General features: G+C 45.7%; 1 protein-coding gene across 2 annotated transcripts in view; it reads right to left on the reverse strand.

The window, feature by feature from the left end:
• Positions 1–20,826, reverse strand: part of TRPM4 (transient receptor potential cation channel subfamily M member 4) — a 604,715-nt gene that overhangs the window by 192,719 nt on the left and 391,170 nt on the right. The window lies entirely within an intron of this gene.

Here is a 20,826-nt window from a genome sequence, read left to right on the forward strand (position 1 = left end):
GGGAGCACAGAGTGGTATGAGAGCCTGGCGGGTAGCTGCAGGAAGATCCCGGTTAAGATGGTTATGGAGATCACCAGTCAACTGGAGCACAGGCAGTGGGTGCAGAGCAGGAGTGGAGCGGGTTTGTCGGTCACAGGCAGAGGTCGGCAGCAGGCGGGCAACGCAGTACAGAGGAGCAGGCAGATTCGTAGTCAGGACGGTCCGGGATCAGTGGCAGGCAGCAAACAAGGAGAAACAGAGACAGGCCGGTGGTCGGGAGATCGGAACCAAACAGGAAACAGGAAGCAGGAAGCAGGAACACAGGAAGCTGAAGATCGGACAGCACCGAGCCCCCTGTGCAGATGGCCTAAATAGGCAGGTTGGCGCCAAACACCGGGCGCGCGCGCCTGCCGACGCGTGCCGACGCGCCGCGATGCCCACCAACAGCGCATCTGCCCAAGGGAACTCTCTGACAGTGCCCCCCCTCAAGGGCAGCCTCCGGATGTCCAACTGTGCCAATTTGGAAGCGTGGGTACTCCTAAAAGACCTCAGAAGCTCTTCGGCATGTAAGTTGCCCTCTGGCTCCCAGGAGTTATCCTCTGGTCCGTACCCCCTCCATTTGATCAAATACTGCAACTGGTTGCGTCTTTTCCTGCAATCCAGAATAGCTTCCACCTCGAATTCTTCCTTGCTATCGACAATTATGGGTTCTGGTGGGTCAGTACTTCGACCAGCAAAAGTGTTGGGTACAACAGGTTTCAGCAATGAAATGTGAAAGACCGGATGAATCTTCAGGGTACTAGGTAGATTGAGTTCATAGGCCACATTGTTAATCCTCTTCTTGACTGCGAACGGACCCAAGAATTTGGGGCCCAATTTCCTTGAAGGGCAGGCCATTCTTATATTGGTCGTGGATAACCAAACCTGGTTGCCAGGTTCCAGGATGAGCTCTCCCCGCCTCTTCCTGTCAAACATCTTTTTATTATACTCTTGGGTCTTAGCCATGGTATCCTGCAAGAGCTTGTTGTTACAAAGAAAGAAGTCCATGGTCTCAGAGACCGCAGGGATCGCACATTCAGGTAAAGACCTGGGCAGAAAGGACGGGTGGAATCCGTAATTGGCAAAAAACGGTGTTTGCTTAATGGCCGAATGTAGAGAGTTGTTATAGGAGAACTCAGCGATTGGCAGCAGAGAGACCCAGTTGTCCTGAGAGAAAGATGAAAAACAACGGAGGTATTGCTCCAAAGTTTGATTAGTTCTCTCCGTCTGCCCATTAGTCTGGGGATGATAAGCGGAGGAGAGTGCCAGCTCGATTTCCAGGGAGTTACAGAGAGCCTTCCAGAACCGTGAGGTGAACTGAACACCACGATCAGATATGATGTTCGATGGGACTCCGTGCAACCTGACAATCTCTTTAATGAAGACCCTTGCTGTCTCCATGGCCGAAGGTGTGCCCTTCATTGGCAGGAAGTGAGCCATCTTGGTTAACCTGTCTACGACGACAAAGATGGTAGAGAAACCCTCTGACTGGGGAAGCTCTACAATGAAATCCATTGATATCATCTTCCACGGTCTTTCTGGGACGGGTAATGGCTTTAACAGACCCCAGGCTCTAGTCCGGCTATTCTTGTTCCGGGCACAGGTGGTACAAGATTCTACATAGCTCTTGCAGTCGTTCACTAACAAAGGCCACCAAAATGTGCGCTGCACTAACTCCGTTGTCTTCAGCACACCGAAATGTCCAGCCATCTTATGATCATGGCAGAGCTCCAGCACTGCCACCCTCAAATCTTCAGGGACTACGATTTTACCCTTGTGCCAAAAAAGACCATCCTGGGCCCTCACCAGCTCTCCGGAACTTGGGGTCCAATTTAAAGAAGCTTGTTTTATACGGGATAATAGATCCACTTGAAGCAAAAGAAAATTTCCGGATGAAAGAATGGTGTCCGGATGCTCAGGTTTGCCAGAATCAGGGAACATACGAGAAAGAGCATCCGGCTTGGTATTCTTGGAACCAGGTCTGTACGTTATATGAAACTGAAATCTGGAGAAGAATAGAGCCCATCTTGCTTGTCGGGGTTTCAGTCTTTTGGCAGTTCGGAGATACTCCAGATTTTTGTGGTCCGTATAGACCAGGATAGGGTGTGCTGCACCCTCCAGTAGATAACGCCACTCCTCCAAAGCGGATTTAATGGCCAGAAGCTCCCGATCGCCAACATCATAATTTCTCTCCGCTGAAGAGAGTTTGCGGGAGAAAAAGGCCACTGGGTAGAGAAGGGCCTTTGGGCCTTGCCGTTGGGACAGAACAGCTCCGACTGCGACCTCCGAAGCGTCCACTTCAAGGACGAATGGTAGAGCAGGATCCGGGTGTTTTAAAATTGAGGCGGATGTGAACAGCTCCTTGAGTTTTTCAAAGGCAGATTGTGCCTCAAGGGACCACTGGAATCGATTCCCTTGTCTGGTTATTTCGGTGATGGGGGCAATTATTGTAGAGAAGCCCCTAATGAACTTCCTGTAAAAGTTCGAGAAGCCGATGAACCTTTGAACCCCTTTTTTATCGGAGGGAGCGGGCCACTCCAGAATGGCAGATACTTTCTGCGGATCCATTTTTATACCATCAACAGAAATGATTAGGCCTAAAAACTGGATGCTTTGAAGTTCGAATTGGCATTTTTCTGGTTTAGCATAAAGTCCATGCTGCCTGAGACGAGCTAACACATTTCCGACATGCCTGCGATGATCTGAGACTGAGGAGGAAAAGATCAGGATATCATCTAGGTAGACAATAACATAAAGATCCAGAAAGTCACGGAAGATGTCGTTGACAAAATGTTGGAATGTAGCAGGTGCGTTGCACAGACCGAAGGGCATGACAAGGTATTCGTAATGTCCAAATCTGGTGCGAAAGGCTGTCTTCCACTCATCTCCTTCTCGAATGCGGATCAGGTTGTAGGCACCACGGAGATCTAGCTTGGTAAAGATTACTGCGGATCCTAATCTCTGGAAGAGTTCGGGCACTAAGGGTAGCGGGTAACGGTTCTTGATTGTTACTTTGTTCAATTCCCGATAATCGATACAAGGACGCAAGGAATGGTCCTTTTTCTCCACAAAGAATATGCCAGCCCCGGCCGGAGAGGTAGAAGGGCGGATAAACCCTTTCTTCAGGTTCTCGTCGATATATATTTTTAGAGTATCCAGCTCCTGCTCTGTCAGTGGGAAAATCCTTCCAAAGGGAATTTCTGCTCCAGGTAATAGCTCGATTGGGCAATCGTAAGGCCTGTGAGGAGGTAAGGCCTCTGCTCCTTTTTTGCTAAAGACGTCCAGAAAGTCCCAATAGGGTGCAGGGACCACCTGTTGAAGTTCGGATTCGGTGTCTAAACAGAGTAATTGGGTAGACTCAGCAGAATTTGTATGTAAGCAGTGTTGTCGGCAGTAATGAGACAAGAACTTGACTTCTCCACTGGACCAGTCAATGCTGGGGTTATGGGCCTGTAACCATGGCATCCCCAATATGATGGGAAAAAGGGGAGAGGAGATGGCATCCAGGCGCAGAAGTTCTTGATGGTTAGGGCCCATGGTGGCCAACAAAGGAATGGTTTCCTGCGTGACAGGGCCGGAGCGAAGAGAGGAGCCATCTGCGAGATGTACCGAGAGTCCCCGGACTTTGGACTGAAGAGGAATGTGATGGTTGGCAGCGAAGGTCAGATCAATAAAACAGCTGCAGGCTCCTGAATCAATGATGACTGTAGCTGGAATAATCTTTCCTGGAAGCTGTAGGGTGATAGACAGAGCAAGATGATTAACAGGTTTAGAGAAAGCAGGTGCACAAATTGAAGAGATGGACAGCGACTTAAGCGACTTACGTGTCTTATTTGGGCAAGACCTCACGAAGTGTCCAGGCTCCCCACAGTACATGCAGAGATTGTTAACTCTTCGGCGTTGGCGTTCTTCTGGATCGAGAGAAGGGCGGAATAGCCCGAGTTGCATTGGTTCGGAGGTGTCAGGAACTGATGTGGCTGGTGCCGGGAAGGACTGGCTGGGAGAGCTTGGAACCTTGGGTAGCATCCAGGTAGGGCGGAATTGGCTGGTAGACCTCTCGGAGCGACGCTCTCTGAGGCGTCGGTCGATCTGAATAGCCAGATTGATGAGTTCATCCAAGGTTTGGGGTACACCGACCCGTGCTAACTCATCCTTCAAGGGATCAGACAACCCCATGCGGAATTGATAACGTAAAGCCGCATCATTCCAACCAGTGTCGGAACTCCACCGCCTAAATTCCACCACATAGTCTTCTGCGGCTCTACGCCCCTGTTGAAGGGCGTGCAGGGCGGCTTCGGCAGTCGCTGTTACCTGAGGATCCTCATACAACTGGGACATGACGGTGAAAAAGGCATCAAGGTTGTCCAGTGCTCCAGACTTCTGTTCCAGGAGGCGGTGAGCCCAGGTCTGTGGTTCACCAGACAAGAGGGAGATCACAAAGCCCACCTTGGTCGCCTCCAAGGAAAAAGTGCGAGGTTGCAGGGCGAAGTATAGCTCGCAGGCATTGCGGAAGGCACGAAATTTACTGCGGTCCCCAGCAAATCTTTCGGGTACGGGTACCTTAGGCTCTGGAGGTAGCATAACTACTGAGGGCGCAGATGGCGCTCCGGCCGATGAAGCAGCTTGTGGATGGGTTGGAGCTGACAGGACCTGGACTTGTTCTTCCAGCCTTGTGTAGCCTTCCTGGAGGCTCTTCACAGCTTGCGTGAGACCCGCCAGGTGTCTACACAGTTCCTCCATGGGGGAGGTTCCCTGCTCGGGCTCGGACATGGCTGTCCGATACTGTCAGACTTGTGCGTAGCAGACAGGTGAGCCCGATGTAGCAGGGGGAGGCCTCCCTTACGTATCTGGTTACCGGCCCCTGGTAGTATGGACAGGAGGCACGGGAGCACAGAGTGGTATGAGAGCCTGGCGGGTAGCTGCAGGAAGATCCCGGTTAAGATGGTTATGGAGATCACCAGTCAACTGGAGCACAGGCAGTGGGTGCAGAGCAGGAGTGGAGCGGGTTGGTCGGTCACAGGCAGAGGTCGGCAGCAGGCGGGCAACGCAGTACAGAGGAGCAGGCAGATTCGTAGTCAGGACGGTCCGGGATCAGTGGCAGGCAGCAAACAAGGAGAAACAGAGACAGGCCGGTGGTCGGGAGATCGGAACCAAACAGGAAACAGGAAGCAGGAAGCAGGAACACAGGAAGCTGAAGATCGGACAGCACCGAGCCCCCTGTGCAGATGGCCTAAATAGGCAGGTTGGCGCCAAACACCGGGCGCGCGCGCCTGCCGACGCGCGCCGACGTGCCGCGATGCCCACCAACAGCGCATCTGCCCAAGGGAACTCTCTGACACTAGGTTTGGTTTTCCATATATGCCAGGGGTGTCCATTAAATCTGGCCCTCTTTGTAAAAAGTTTGAAGTAAACATGCGTGAGGGCCAACCATTTTGCCTGACATTCTTTGAACCATTAAAATTCGGTCTAAGTGTGTTCGTCCAAGCACTAATGCACCACCCAACGATTCTCTTGCCTTTTTGGCTGTGTGTGGTGAAGAGATGAGCTTGGGCGTGTTATTTGGATATACCATATTTATCGGCATATAAAATTCACCTTTGCTTTAAGAGGTAAGTTATCAGGAAAAAATCTTAAATTTTAAATAAAAGAACTGTGAAGCAAAATAAAGGTCAGTGCCCATCATTGCAGCCTCACAAGTGCCATGAATGCAGCACCCCCGTTGCCATGAATGCAGCACCCTCATTGACATGAATGCAGACTCACCATTGCTATCAGTGTAGCCTGATTCATGCCCATCTGCAGCCTTGGAGGAGACAGGGAGGGAGCGGGACGAGAGTCAACACATTACATACAGGAGAATCTGTTTTCTCGGCGGCCTCTTTATTAAGTCTCGCCTCCTATGATGGAAAGAACAGTCATCCAATGGCAGTGCAGGAGATGGGACTTCCTTTTACAGAGGCCACCGTGTAAACAGTAAATTCGCCTTTATGTACGGCACTCTTCTCCCCCCTCCCCATCCCCTCCAGGGCAGCCAGCATATACATTTTTTGTGGCCCCCAGTGATTCGTTGGGTGCCACAAAAGATATACATGTCCAAATTACCAGGCGGGCCATCTGAAATCGGAACGTGGGCCAAAATTGGCCCACAGACCGGACTTTGGACATGCCTGATATATGCAATACAGTGATCAACAGTTTTTAAAGGGTCAGCCCAACGAAAGGTAATAATTTAGTTACACATGGGGGCTAGTGGGCTGAATCAGTCCCTGGCTTTTATACTGTATGTCGTCATTGATTTTATATGACCACTCCAACAAAATAACTCCTAACAGCTGTTCCTGCATACCCCACCTCCCACCAATGGCGCCCCCTTCATCCCCACCAACACACACACACACCTCTGCTCGGTCTAGCACCTGCTGTAGTATCATATATAAAACAAAAGCTCAGCAAGGATGCATATTCAAGAGGGCAACCAGAGATATCTGATATCTCAAAAATAGTTTCCCAAAAGATGTAGGAAACTATTGGGTGCATCAATTTGGGGTAGGCTGACCATTTAATGAAAATGTAAAAAACAATTATGGCACATATTAGGATCAAACATTTATTACTTTAAACACCCCAAAAAAAAAAAAAAAAAAAAAAAGCATCAGAAGGTCACAGCAGCTGGCATTAAATGCGATTCCACAAACTTTTTGTAAAAAAATGAAGTGCAGCGCTCAACATATACTGTAGAGTGTGCCATCAATAAGATTCAAAAAAGTCTTTCAAGAGTCCAATAGGATCCGAAGATCCTCCAAATTGGAAAAAAAAAATCCACCATGTGATGTAAAGAAAGGGTGATATTACTCCACACCCTTATGCACTCACCAGAAGTCGATAAAATACACACATATATAGAAAACACTACCTGGATGTACACCACGTAAAAATAAACCAATGTGGTCTCTCCTCCCCCATTTATGCACTTACCAGAGGTACACAATATACATGCATGTCAAAGCCCACTTGCGCTTGAATGGTCCACCATGCCTCCACAGTTCGCAATGTACACGGTACACTCAAGATGCTGGAAACAAAAAATCTTACCGCACGGAGCCAGAAATGCTCTAGTATACAGTTGTGCTCATAAGTTTACATACCCTTCAGAATTTATGAGTTCTTGGCCATTTTTCAGAGAATGTGAATGATAACACAAACTTTTCTTTCACTCATGGTTAGTGTTTGGCTGAAGCCATTTTTTATAAATCAACTTACTCTTTTTAAATCATAATGGCAACAAACTACCCAGATGACCCTGATCAAAAGTTTACATACCCCAGTTCTTAGTACCATGTATTGCCCCCTTTAACATCAATGACAGCTTGAAGTCTTTTGTGGTATTTGTGGATGGAGGTGCTTTATCTGGCAATCTTGATGGTAAAGCTGCCCATGCCTCTTGGCAAAAAGCCTCCAGTTCCTGTAAATTCTTGGGCTGTCTTGCATGAACTGCACATTTGAGATCTCCCCTGAGTGTCTCAATGATATTGAGGTCAGGAGACTCAGACGGCCACTCCAGAAACTTCACTTTATTCTGCTGTAGCCAATGACAGGTCGACTTGGCCTTGTGTTTTGGTTTGTCATGTTGGCATGTCCAAGTACACCCCACGCGCAGCTTCCTGGCTAATGAATGCAAATGTTCCTCCAGTATTTTTTTGGATAACATACTGCATTTATCTTGCCATCAATTTTGACCAAATTTACTGTGCCTTTGTAGCTCACACATCCCCAAAACGTCAGTGATCCACCTCCATGTTTCATAGTAGAAATGGTGTACCTTTCATCATAGGCCTTGTTGACTCCTCTCCAAATGAAGCGTTTAAGGTTGTGGCCAAACAGCTCAATTTTGGTCTCATCACTACAAATGACTTTGTGCCAGAAGGTTTGAGGCTTGTCTCTGTGCTGTTTGGCGTATTGTAAGTAGGTTATTTTGTGGCATTTGCATCGTAATGGCTTTCTTCTGGCGACTCAAACATGCAGCCCATCTTTCTTCAAGTGCCTCCTTATTGTGCTTCTTGAAACAGCCACACCACATGTTTTCAGAGTGCTATATTTCACCTGAAGTTATTTGTGGGGTTTTCTTTGTATCCCAAACAATTTTGGTTTCAACAGAACCCCTCATTTTCCACTTCTTGATTAGAGTTTGAACACTGCTGATTGGCATTCTCAATTCCTTATCTTTTTATATACATTTCCTGTTTTATACAGTTCAACTACATTTTCACGCGGATCCTTTGACAATTCTTTTGCTTTCCCCATGACTCAGAATCCAGAAACATCAGTGCAGCACTGGATGAAAGATGCAAGGGTCTGTCAGGAGTCCAGAAACTGATTGATAATAAATGTGAAAAATGTTTTTGTTTTATCATTAATTTTCTCTGAAAAATGGCCAAGAAATCAAATTCTGCCAGGGTATGTAAACTTATGAGCACAACTGTATATAGTGTAGTTATGATTGCACTTCGTTTAAAATATACACATAAAAAACACAAACGTCAGTTGGACTTTCTAAGATGGCCGCGTTCCAGGATCCAGAAACAGCAGCATGATGCCAGCACGCAAGGCTCCACCCGACGCAGACCGGGGGTATCAGTCCAGATAGAAGCCAGAGATAAAAACCTTAACTAAATCCATTAGGAAATAACTTTTTGATAAATCATATCGGTTTCTTGATCCAAGAATAAAAAATGGGGCAAAATTTAAAATTAAGTAGCGATTAGTTTCCAAAACTGGACATAAATAATAATAGATAGTAATGCATAGACAGACATACTAGTATAACTGTTATCTAACAATTAAAGTCTAAAATCTACATTCAACCATAAGGGGCAGAGGTACACATCATAGATCCAACGAGTTTCCAACCTAGATACCTCCCTAAGTTTATTATACATCCTCTCCAAAAATGTGTTGGTGTCCAATTTGTCCGCTGCAATATTGCAGTCCCACTATAAGTTGCTGATTGCCACCATTACCAGTAAAAAATAAATAATTCCATAAATATATCCCATAGTTAAGACGCTAAAACTTTTGCGCAAACGCTTATTGGGATTTTTTTTTTTTTACCAAAAACATGTAGCAGAATACATATTGTCCTAAATTGATGAAGAATTTGTTAAACTTTTTCTTTTTCTATTTTTTTTTTTTTTTTTTATAGTGCAAAAAATGAAAAAAAACTGTAGAGGTGATCAAATACCACCAAAAGAAAGCTCTAGTTGTGGAGAAAAAAGACATACATTTTATTTGGGTACAGCATTGCACGATTGCGCAATTGTCAGTAAAAGTAATGCAGTGCCATATCAAAAAGAATGACCTGGTCAGCAAGGGGGGCAAATCTTCTGCATCTGAAGTGGATGAAGACTGCATTCTTTTCTAATTTAAAAAAGGTTTCCATCTGTGGTGATCCAGACGTATGAAAATTCAGAATTTTAACGCTTCACGTACTGGTAAACATATTTCTTCTTTTATCACATATAATACAAGATGTGGTTTATTTGATTGAATGTCCCTGCAAAAAACAATACATTTTGAGAACTACTAGAAGACTCAGATCGTCTCTAGGAACATGTATACAATTTTAAGAAGGGATATAAAGGAACACTTTATCGTCCCAAACCTTGTTGTGGAAATGTTATGAATATTTATTTAATATGCATTGTCATAGTGTGTCCCAGTGTTAGTTCTCCCGCAACCCTCTCTAAAGAGCTGACTGGGGCAGACGGACGCTGGTTGAGATCAGTTTGGTAGTGAAAAGCTCCTTGGGAATGTAGAGAAGTGTTTGCAGAGTGGGGATATGTCCGCCAACGAAGGGCCCCTGTGTGATGCACAGAACGATTGTCTGGGGGGGATGTGTTTGCTCTGCAAAGACATTATCGGTTTAGCGGATGAACGCTCGTGTAACCCCTGTGTGCCTGATCAACACATTTGGGGAGGCCGTGGCGTGTCCCTGCAGATAATCTCCCACTCACAGGGACGGTAGTAAAATCTGGATTTGCCTTGTTCTCTGAACAATGCAGAATAAGGATTCACACCAACAGTAAAAACGGAAGTCTTTGGGTGCGTTATGGTCGGACAGTGGCCATGATTTCGAGACCAGCCATGCGGCTTCCTTTGTCTAGCTGAAGAGGATAGCTTACAGAGACAGGGGGGGCGGAAAATCATACATGCTGCCCACGCCCAGACACGCCCATAAGACTCCCCTAGTCATTGTTCATTGGTTGTTGTATAACCCCTCCTGTTTGAAGGAATGCCTGTGCTCGATTGGTCGATTGTGAAACCATCAGGCTCTATTTGTTATATGAATAAAGTTGGCTTCCAGGTTCAATTTAGTTGGTTCGAGCGATGGAGCTAAGAACATCAGGATGGTGATTATGTCTGTTTATAATGGGGAAATGCGGGAGACACGGGTTATTTAAAGATGCATTATACCAAAAGGCTGAAAGGGCGCGTATTAGTGCAGGCGAGGTCGATTGCGTATAGCGTACAGCAAAATCTCCACGTTAACCTCATCATAGGGAGCCTACACTGATCAAGTTAGCTGGAATTGATACTATCATTCCACACTGGAGAGTAATCAATACATTTAGGGAGGTATGTTGGAAACGTTCTTGGATTTATGAGGTGTACCTCTGCCTCATATGGTTTGAATGTCGATCCAGACATCAATTGTTTTAAGGATAACAGCTAGTTATACTAATATGTTCATTTATGCATTATTATTTGTCTTGTCATTATGTTCATTTAAGATATGCTTATTGATTACATTAGTTTTATCTGTCTTTAGATATATTGTCTTACATTTTTTTTCCCTCTTGGATGGCTTTCTGATGTGACCTAGACAAGCAAGGAGAATATGGCTGGTCCGGGAAAAAATGCCTGCTGTTCAATTGTAATTCCTTTAACTGATCACTACTTGATTCTAAATTTTGCCCCATTTTTTATTCTTGGATCAAGAAACCGATATGAGTTATCAAAAAGTTATTAATGACTTTGGTTAAAAGGTTTTTACTTCTGGCAGCTATCTGGATTGATACCACTGGTCTCTGATAATATGGCTTTAATCATTTCTGGTTTCCTCTTTTGTCCAATTTCTGTCTCACCAGTGAACTAGGGAGGAATATCCCCTGAGCATGTGCATGCGCACAAAACTCGTTGGGGGGAGGCCTTACATGCTGACGTCATGCCACAGTTTCCGGTTCCTGGAACGGCGAGCCATCTAAGTAAGTCTGGCTGAGCTTGTTGGTTTTTACCAGATACTTATAAGCTGCAGCTTTTTTATGTACACATTTTAAACTAAGTGGAATAAATACTACACCATACAGTATATAGTATTTCTGACACCTTGCAGCAAGATTTTTTCCAGCATCTTGAGTGTACCGTGACAATTTACATTGCGAACTGTGGAGGAATGGTAGACCGTTCAAGTGCAAGTGGGCTACGACATGCGTGTATATTTTGTACCTCTGCTGAGTGCATAAATGGAGGAGTGATCACATTAGTTTATTTTCTAGTGGTGTATAGCCAGATAGTGTTTGCTATATACATGTGTATGTTTTATCGATTTCTGGTGAGTGCATAAAGGTGGTGGAGTAATAGCACCCTTTCTTTACATCACATGGTGGATTTTTCTTCCCAATTTAGATCTATAGATCTTATTCGACTTTTTAAATACTTTTCTGAAATGTTATTGATGGAATACTGTAGATTTTGAGAGTTGCACTTTATTTTTCGTTTTACATTTGTTACTTTAAGTTTTGTAACCATCTCTTGATGTGTGGAATACAATTAACTAAAAATGGAATATGTGATGTGGCTTCACAGTTGGTTAAAAATATAGAACAGAAAGACAGTAATAACCATTTCATTGAAGTCTTTACTGAGAATTAGATTTACCAGCCTGTACACTGTGCAGCTATTTGACAGAGCCTGACTTCGGAAAAAAAGGAGGAATGCCATGTCCTTAGAATGTTTCAGGGCAGGACATTAGGATTGAAGCACAATGTCCTGGTTAAGGTGAATCCTTAATCCTTATGTAACACTGGGAAGAGTTCCTCAAAAGGATAGAGCTGCCAATTTCCAGACATGTTTTTCAAAGATGATGACCACAAGGAAGACAACCTTATGAGTAAGGCAAGACATGGGGATATCCTTGACAGGCTCGAAGGGGGATTTCTGAAAAGTCGATAAATCCAAGTATCGGTTCCACAGAGTCACTGAGAGGAGTAAAGAGGGAGCAGTTTGAGCAAAACTCTGCACAAACTCCTTTACTAAAAACTGGAAGGCAAATTATCTCTGGAAAAAAGGACAAGTGCTGAAATGTGACCCTTGATGGTATTTAGGTACAAATCCTGACTCAGGTCAAACTGGATGAATGATAGGATATAGCCCACAGAGTACTTCCTGAGATAACATTTCTTAGCCTTGTACCACCTAAAGTAGGCCATCCAAATGCAATAATAAACTTTGGGAGAATGGATTTCCTAGCCTTTAATGGTGCAGGGAGGACAGAGTCCAATATACCCCAGTCCTCAGGTGCCTAAGGCCTCAACATACCATTAAGTCCAGTGACTGAGAAGCAGGATGATGGACCGACCCCTGGGACAAATAATCTGGCCAATCTGATGGGACTCACAGAAGATCTGCCAGTTTGACCAGGTCAGGATTACCACATTCTTCCCAGTCCTGGCAACAAAAGGGTCCAGCTTTTTGATGAACATGGAGCAGAAAATCCATGTCTGGTGTCCCCCACCTGTGAGAGATGTCTTGAAAACCCCTCTGGGTGAAGAAACCATTCTCCTGGAACCACGAGAAAGTTTGCATTTCCAATTTTCCAGAACCTGGGTTGTGTAGCCTAAAAGGCGAGAGCTCCAAAATGTTATTTGGAAGTTGGGCTTCTGCAGGCAACCAAGCACACTGAACTGAGCAGGCATCCAGGCTGGTGTCCATTGTAAGCATCTACGAAGACATTGGGAGACAAGAGAATTCCCATGACTCCAGCACTGGAGTGGAAAGCCATCACGCCAAGTCAATTGTAAGTATAACTAGGCATAATGAGCTGCCTCAAAAAAAAGCTTCAATGAGGCCCAAAGACCCTCATGCAAAAGAGAATCTTTAGGCATCTCCTGGACAGTGAGGTCTGTACATAGGAGTAGGGGTCCAGGAGCTTTTCTAAAGGAAGTAAAACTCTGGACCATACTGTGTCCAAAATTAGGCTCATATACTTCAAACAGTGGGTTGGCTCCAGCACTGAGTTCTGAAGATTTAGAATCCATCAAAACCACTGCAGATTGTGCACCATTTAACACACTGGCAGACCAGGTCTAGACCAACTGTTCCTTCAGCAGGATGTTTCTCAATTATCCCACCATGGGTGAAAGCACAGCAGAGCTAGGACAGGTGCTAGCACCTTGGTGAGGAACCAAGGTGTCAGACAGGCAAAATTGAAGAGAAAACAAACTGACAATGTTGCACGCCAATAGCAAAATACAGTTATGCGTTGATGCTGGGGGAAATAGGGATGTATAAGTAGGCATCCTTGAGCTGCACAGAAGCCAGCAGGTCCTTCCAGATAAGGGGAAGGGATGACTGACCTGGCAGATTCCAGGAATTTTGGAATCTAAAAGAACTTGAGAATCTTCAGATCCTGAATGGGGGAAATGCCTCCCTTTGCCTTGGGGACAGAAAAAGATTAGGGTAGAGCCCCCTAAACCTTTCCTTGTCTGGAACTATGGCAATAACTGCTGGAGAACAGTGTGAAGCTCCATAGACCAACACTTAAGTCAAGGGATCCTTCACATATGAACCGAAAATAGGTTCAGCCTAGATATTTGATGGATTATACCTGTTAACCCATCAATACAGTAGCATAATGCATGGGGCAAAAGTAGTTTTACTTTAGCCCTAAATGGCCAGAATCCAACAAGAATTAATCCCCATTGACTATAATATAATTCACCTCCAAGATGGAGTTCACCAGATCTCAAACAAGATCCACCAAACCATTGTCCAATCCAACCTAGACAGATTCACTCATCACTACTGAGGTCAAATCAGCAAACATACCTTTCATTAGAAACTATTAAAAAGATTTCAGTTTGAGATATTCTAGCTTCACATGTCGCAAGGCTGGCCAGAATTCTGAAAGAATGTTTCCCTGCATAAAGCCACATGCTGAGGATGTGTTAATCTGTGTCATCCCACTGACAGCTAGCAGCATTTTGCTGTTAAATGTGGTTGTGACTGGCAGCTTCAGTCCCCACTAATGACTAAACAAAACAGAGTGGTTCTCTATCGTTTGATCACTATGTCTGCTATAACAAACTTATCACATACAAACTGAAAGCTTCATTAACAAAATATTTTGTAGATTGCAGACGCCCCTGCATTATAAAGACTGTCGTAGCTTGCATAGTCCCCTGCAATCTAAAGGTGGCAGTGTAGCACTGTTTAATACTGTGGAACTTGAGAAAGGGTGGGGGCACCCAAAACCATTGTTCAGATGTCCCTGTGTAGGAATGTCTCGCATACCTGTTGGTGGAACAAAGTATTACATTTACAACACCCCAATTACCTTCTAAAGTGTAAAGGTTGTATATGGAAATTGTAAAATTAGGTCTTAGGCAAGTATACAATGTGAAGGCTAAATCCTTGCATACAAGAGAACTGAATACCTACATACGGTACAGTGCAAAATCTTTAGGCATGTGTAAAGAAAATGTTGTAAATTAAAAATGCTTTCAAAAATATATATTTGTTTATTTTTATTATCAATTTACAAAATGCGACTGAATTTACAAAAGTGACTGAACAGAAGAAAAATCAAAGTCAAATCAATATTTGATGTGACTACCCTTCAGACCAGCATCAATTCATACGCTTGCACAAAGTCAGGGATTTTGTAAGATTACAGTCAGGTGTACGAGTTACCAATTATACCAAGTAGGGGCTAATGATAATCAATTTTATATGTAGGTTGAAACAGTCATTAATTGAAACAGCGGTGTTTCATGGCACAGGTTAAATACCACGGCCAGACTGAGCACACGATCAAGACACAAGGTAGTTATACTGCATCAGCAAGGTCTCTCCCAGGTAAAGATTTCAAAGCAGACTGGGGTTTTAAGATGTGCCTTTCAAGCTCTTTTTGAAGAGGCACAAAGAAACGGTCAGTGTTGAGGAACAACAGCAGCGGTTGGCTAAGAAAACTTAATGCAGCAGATAAAGACACATGCTTACTTCCCTTCAATATCGGAAGATGTCCAGCAGTGCCATCAGCACAGAACTGGCGGAAACCAGTGAGACCCAGGTACACCCATCTACTGTCTGGAGACAACTGACCAGAAGTGGTCTTCATGGAAGAACTGCAGCCAAAAAGCCATACCTCCGATGTGGAAACAAAGCTAAGTGACTCAACTATGCACGAAAACATAGGAACTGTAGTGCGAAAAAATGGCAGCAGGTGCTCTGGACTGATGAGTCAAAATTTGAAATATTTGGCCATAGCAAGAGGTGGTTTGCTCTACGAAGGGCTGGACAGTGGTACTATAAATGATTGTCTGCAGGCAACAGTAAAGCATTGTGAAGGCCCCTTGCAAGTTTGTGGCTGCATTTCTGCAAATGGAGTTGGAGATTTGGTCAGGTTCAACGGTATCCTCAATGCTCAGAAATACAGGCAGATAGTTAGCCATCATGTCATACCATCAGGGTGGTGTGTGATTGGCCCCAAATTTATTCTGCAGCAGGACAACCACCCAAAAAACATACAGCCAATGTAAATTCACCTTGTAAAAAAAATAATAAATGCACATCTTTTTGCAGGTACAAAATGTGCAATTATTTTTTGTACTAGTACTCTGAAAAGCATTGCACCCACAAATCAGCAGATCATGGGTGCAATGCAGGACTCCTGCAAACTGTATGTGTAAACGGTCTGCTCGTACCATGTACGAGCAGGCAGTTACACACTGACAGGGAGCATCAATGAACTACCTAGAGTGCTCAACAGTGCCCTGGTAGTTCATTGAGAACCATGCGCCAAAAGGCTGTCGGTACATGTAGTTCTCCCATTCACAGAGCTCTGTGACTGAATGACGCAGCCGGGTGGGTAAAGTCCCGCACGGCCACTTTTTCAAAAAAAATTGTGACAGTGAGATCAGGCAGAAGAACCCCAACTTGCTGCCACTACAGGTGGTAGATCGGGTTAACCCTGCAGCAGTGAGAACATGCTACTAATCCACCCTAAAAATGGGAGAACTTATCCTTTAAGAACTATCTTCAGTGTAAAGAACAAGGAGTCCTGAAAGTGATGGTTTGGTCCCCAAAGAGCCCTTATCAACATCATTGAGTCTGTCTGGGATTACATAAAGACACAGAAGCCTACATCCACAGAAGATTTGTGGTTAGTTCTCCAAGCTGTTTGTAACAACCTACTGTAACTGCTGAATTCCTTCAGAAACTGTTTGCAAATGTACCTAGAATTGATGCTGGTGGTAACACCAAATATTGATTTGGATTTCTGTTCATGTATCTGTTTATTTACCTGTTAAATGATCTAAATAAAATTAACTTCTATTTCTGTGTATTTTTCACACCTGTGTAAAACGTTTGCACAGTAGTGTATACTGCCAAATAGGGATGAGCCGAACACCCCCCCGGTTCAGTTCGCACCAGAATCTGCGAACAGGACCGAAAATTTGCACGAACGTTAGAACCCCATTGACGTCTATGGGACTCGAATGTTCAAAATCAAAAGTGCTCATTTTAAAGGCTAATTTGCATGGTATTGTCCTGAAAAGGGTTTTGGGACCCGGCTCCTGCCCCAGGGGACATGTATCAATGCAAAAAGAAGTTTTAAAAACGGCCGTTTTTTCGGGAACAGTGATTTTAATGATGCTTAAAGTAAAAAAAAGTGAAATATTCCTTTAAATATCATACCTGGGGGGTGTCTATAGTATGCCTGTAAAGTGGCGCGTGTTTCCCGTGCTTACAACAGTCCCTGCACAAAATGACATTTTTAAAGGAATAAAAGTCATTTAAAACTGCTTGCGGCTTTAATGTAATGTCGGGTCCTGGCAATATGGATGAAAATCAGTGAAACAAACGGCATGGGTAACCCCAAGTCCATTACCAGGCCCTTCGGGTCTTGTATGGGTATTAAGGGGAACCCCACACCCAAATTAAAAAAGGAAAGGTGTGGGGCCCCCAGGCCCTATATACTCTGAACAGCAGTATACAGGCGGTGCAAACAAGACAGGGACTGTAGGTTTGTTGTTAAGTAGAATCTGTTTGTAATTTTGAACTGGTACATTTATAACGTGTTTAGCTAAAGCCAAAAAAATCTATTTTAAGCTTTTTGGAAAACATAGGGAAGGGTTATCACCCCTGTGACATTTGTTTTGCTGTCTGTGCTCCTCTTCAGAAGATTTCACCTCACTTTTTGTCCCAATGACAAATGTTTTTTGAAAATTTGGGGTTTTTAGTGAAACAAGGATTGGTAATAAAGCATCAGTGGAAAGGAGAAAAGTTTTTTTCCATATTAACTCTTATGCCGCGCACACACGATCGGACTTTCTGGCATACTTGGTCCGGCAGACTTTCCGACGGACTTTGTCCGCCAGGTGCGCCGGACTTAAAAACGGACGCACTTGCCCTTACACGACCGGACTTTTTGGCGGGCTAAGTCCACCCGTCTTTCCAACGGACTTTCGCCAGAGTTACGGCGGACTTTCAGAATGAACGGACACACACACGGACAAGTCCGTTCATTTTGAACGTGACTCAGGTACGACAGGACTAGAAAAGGAAGTCAATCTTGCCGTTTTTATCGGCGAGATTGACACCTTGCGAGCCCCGTCGCGGGGCATACCAAGCTGTGACGTTTTAGGGGGTGTGGTCAACATCACCCAGTGACCACGCCCCCTAAAACGTCACAGTCCCAGCATGCCCAGGGACTGTGAAGTCATAAGGGGGCGGGGTCTCCGCCTATATAAGTCACAACGGAGCGCTCAGAGAGCAGTCCAGCCGGAGAGAGCGTCATGTCAACATCTGGAGAAGAGAAGAGGGAAGAAGACAAGAAGCCCAGAAGTCCGGACCTCCGCTGGCAAAAGAGAGGCATGAAGACAGCGGAGGAGCCAGCAGAAGAACTGGAACACCGGGAGAAGAACCAACCGGACGCCGGGAGAAGAGGAACCGGAGGGACCCCCGAAGCTGGAAGACGACCCCTGAAGCCGGAGGAAGACCCCCCGGAGCTGTTTAATAAATTATTTTAAAAACCAGTGTAGTGTGTTTTATTATTGACACTTTTTCCCTAGGTGAATGGGTATTGGTACCATGTACCCCATACTCATTCACATAGGCTGGGGGGCCGGGATCTGGGGGCCCTCTTATAGGGGGCTCCTGGATTCCGATAAGCCCCCCGCCTGCAGACCCCGACAACCAACGGCCAGGGCTGTCGGGAAGAGGCCCTTGTCCTCATCAACATGGGCGCCCCCTCCCCAAAAGCACTCACCCCCCATGTTGAGGGCATGCGGCCTGGTACGGTTCAGGAGGGGGGGCGCTCGCTCGTTCCCACTCCCTTTCCTGACCGACCGGGCTGCGTGCTCGGATCGGGGTCTGGTATGGATTTTAGGGGGGATCCCACGCCGTTTTTTCGACGTAGGGGTTCCCTTTAAAATCCATACCAGACCTAAGGGCCTGGTGTGCCCGCCGCTCGCCGCAATAGGAAAATTTGTTTTTCCTATTGCAGCGAGCGCAAAATGCAATACCCTGCCCTTGCGTCGTATCTGGTCCGTTGGACCAGCATACAGACGAGAGGGCTTTCCGTCGGACCAGCACACAGACAAGCGGACTTTCCGTCAGAAACTGAGTCCGACGGAAAGATTTAAAGCACGTTTCAAATCTAGGTCCGGCGGGCTTTTGGGAAAAAGTCTGCCGGAAAAGTCCGCCGGAGCCTACACACGGTCGGATTGTCCGGCGGACTCTGGTCCGCCGGACCAGGTATGCCGGAAAGTCCGCTTGTGTGTAGGCGGCATTACAGGAGAGAATTTCCCTTCCTAGGGGTAGATTTCATCTCACTTCCTGTTGTCTCCTTCAGTTTGCAAGTAGGAGTCGTTTGTAAGTTGGATGTTTGAAAGTAGGGGCCTGGCCTATATACTCAACAGAAATTTGGGCCTTAGGTGTTGTTGTGGCCACAACACTAAGCCCTCACAGGGCCCTGCTGTGAAATATTAGATCAAGAATTGTAATTACATGCCCCTGTTGAACAGGGGCAGAAAAATTGGGCCTTTGGTGGTGGTGGTGCCACAACACTAAGTCCTCACAGTTACTCTTGGTGGGCGCAGAAACGGGCCCTGCTGTGAAATATTAGATCAAGAATTATAATTATATGTCCGTGTTGAACAGGGGCTGAAAAATTGGGCCTTAGGCACTGGTGCCACAACACTGCAACCCCTCACAGATACTCTACTCTAGTTGGAGCGCAGGAACTAGCCCTGCTGCAAAGAACTGGATCAAAAATTGTAATTACACTCCCCTGTTAAACAGGGGCTGAAAAATTGGGCCTTAGGCACTGGTGGTGGCGCCCAGAACCAAAAATGTTCTTACAAGCTATCAGCATGATCATTGAGGAGGAAGAGGATAAATACTCAGCATAACACAATAGTCACTCAGCATCAGCATAGGCAGTCTTTGAAGGGATCTAACATTTCAAAAAAAAATTATTCGGTTACATCAGCATCAGGTGCTTGGTAGCTGGTGGTGATCCAAGACTGATTCATTTTTATGAAGGTCAGTTGATCGACCGAGTCGGTGGACAGGCGCACCTTGTGATCGGTTACAAAGCCTCCAGCAGAACTGAATGTGCGTTCCGAAAGAACACTGGATGCAGGACAGGCCAGTAGCTCAATTGCAAACTGTGCAAGCTCTGGCCAGTGGTCCATCCTCAAGACCCAGTAACCCAGAGGATTTTCAGTGGGAAAGGTGTCCAAGTCAGATCTTGCCCCTAGGTATTCCTGCACCATGTAAAAACAGACGCTGGCGATGGTTGCTGGAACCGATCATACCATCGGTCAGACGGCCACCTTCTCCACCACTCCTTCTTTGACTGACCAAAGCCTTAGCAACACGTTGTCCAGAAAAAGGAGTTTGTAACCTCCCAGTCTCTGGGAATGCGTTGCACAGAACTTTCTGCAAGGCCTCCCGAAGATGTTTCATCTTCTGCTCCCTTTGCGACGGCAAAATAAGGTCCATAACCTTACCCTTGTAACGTGGATCAAGGAGGGTTGCCGGCCAGTATTGTTCCTTCTCCTTGATACCAAGAATACGAGGATCCTTCCGCAGGCTTTGCAGGATCAGGGAGGCCATGCAGCGTAGGTTTGCTGAGGCATTCGGTCCGGAGTCCTCTGGGTCACTAAGGACGATATGATCTGCAGCCACCTCCTCCCAGCCACGTACAAGTCCATGTGTGTCTTGGGACTGTAAATGATCCCTTAAAGACTGATGCTGATGCTGAGTGCCAGGCTCCACCTCCATACTGACACAATCTTCCTCCTCCTCCTGTGTGATCGGTGGGCATGCAGGAATACGGTCTGGATAAAGGGGGCCTTGAGAGCTAAGGAAGTCCTCTTCCTGCCTCTGTTCTACCTCAAGTGCCCTGTCCATTATTCCATGCAGCGTGTGCTCCAACAGGTGGACAAGGGGGACAGTGTCACTGATGCATGCACTGTCACTGCTCACCATCCTCGTGACCTCCACAAATGGTGACAGGACAGT

The sequence above is a fragment of the Aquarana catesbeiana genome, linkage group LG10 (assembly GCF_042186555.1).
Source record: "Aquarana catesbeiana isolate 2022-GZ linkage group LG10, ASM4218655v1, whole genome shotgun sequence".
In the NCBI taxonomy this organism is placed as follows: Eukaryota; Metazoa; Chordata; class Amphibia; order Anura; family Ranidae; genus Aquarana; species Aquarana catesbeiana.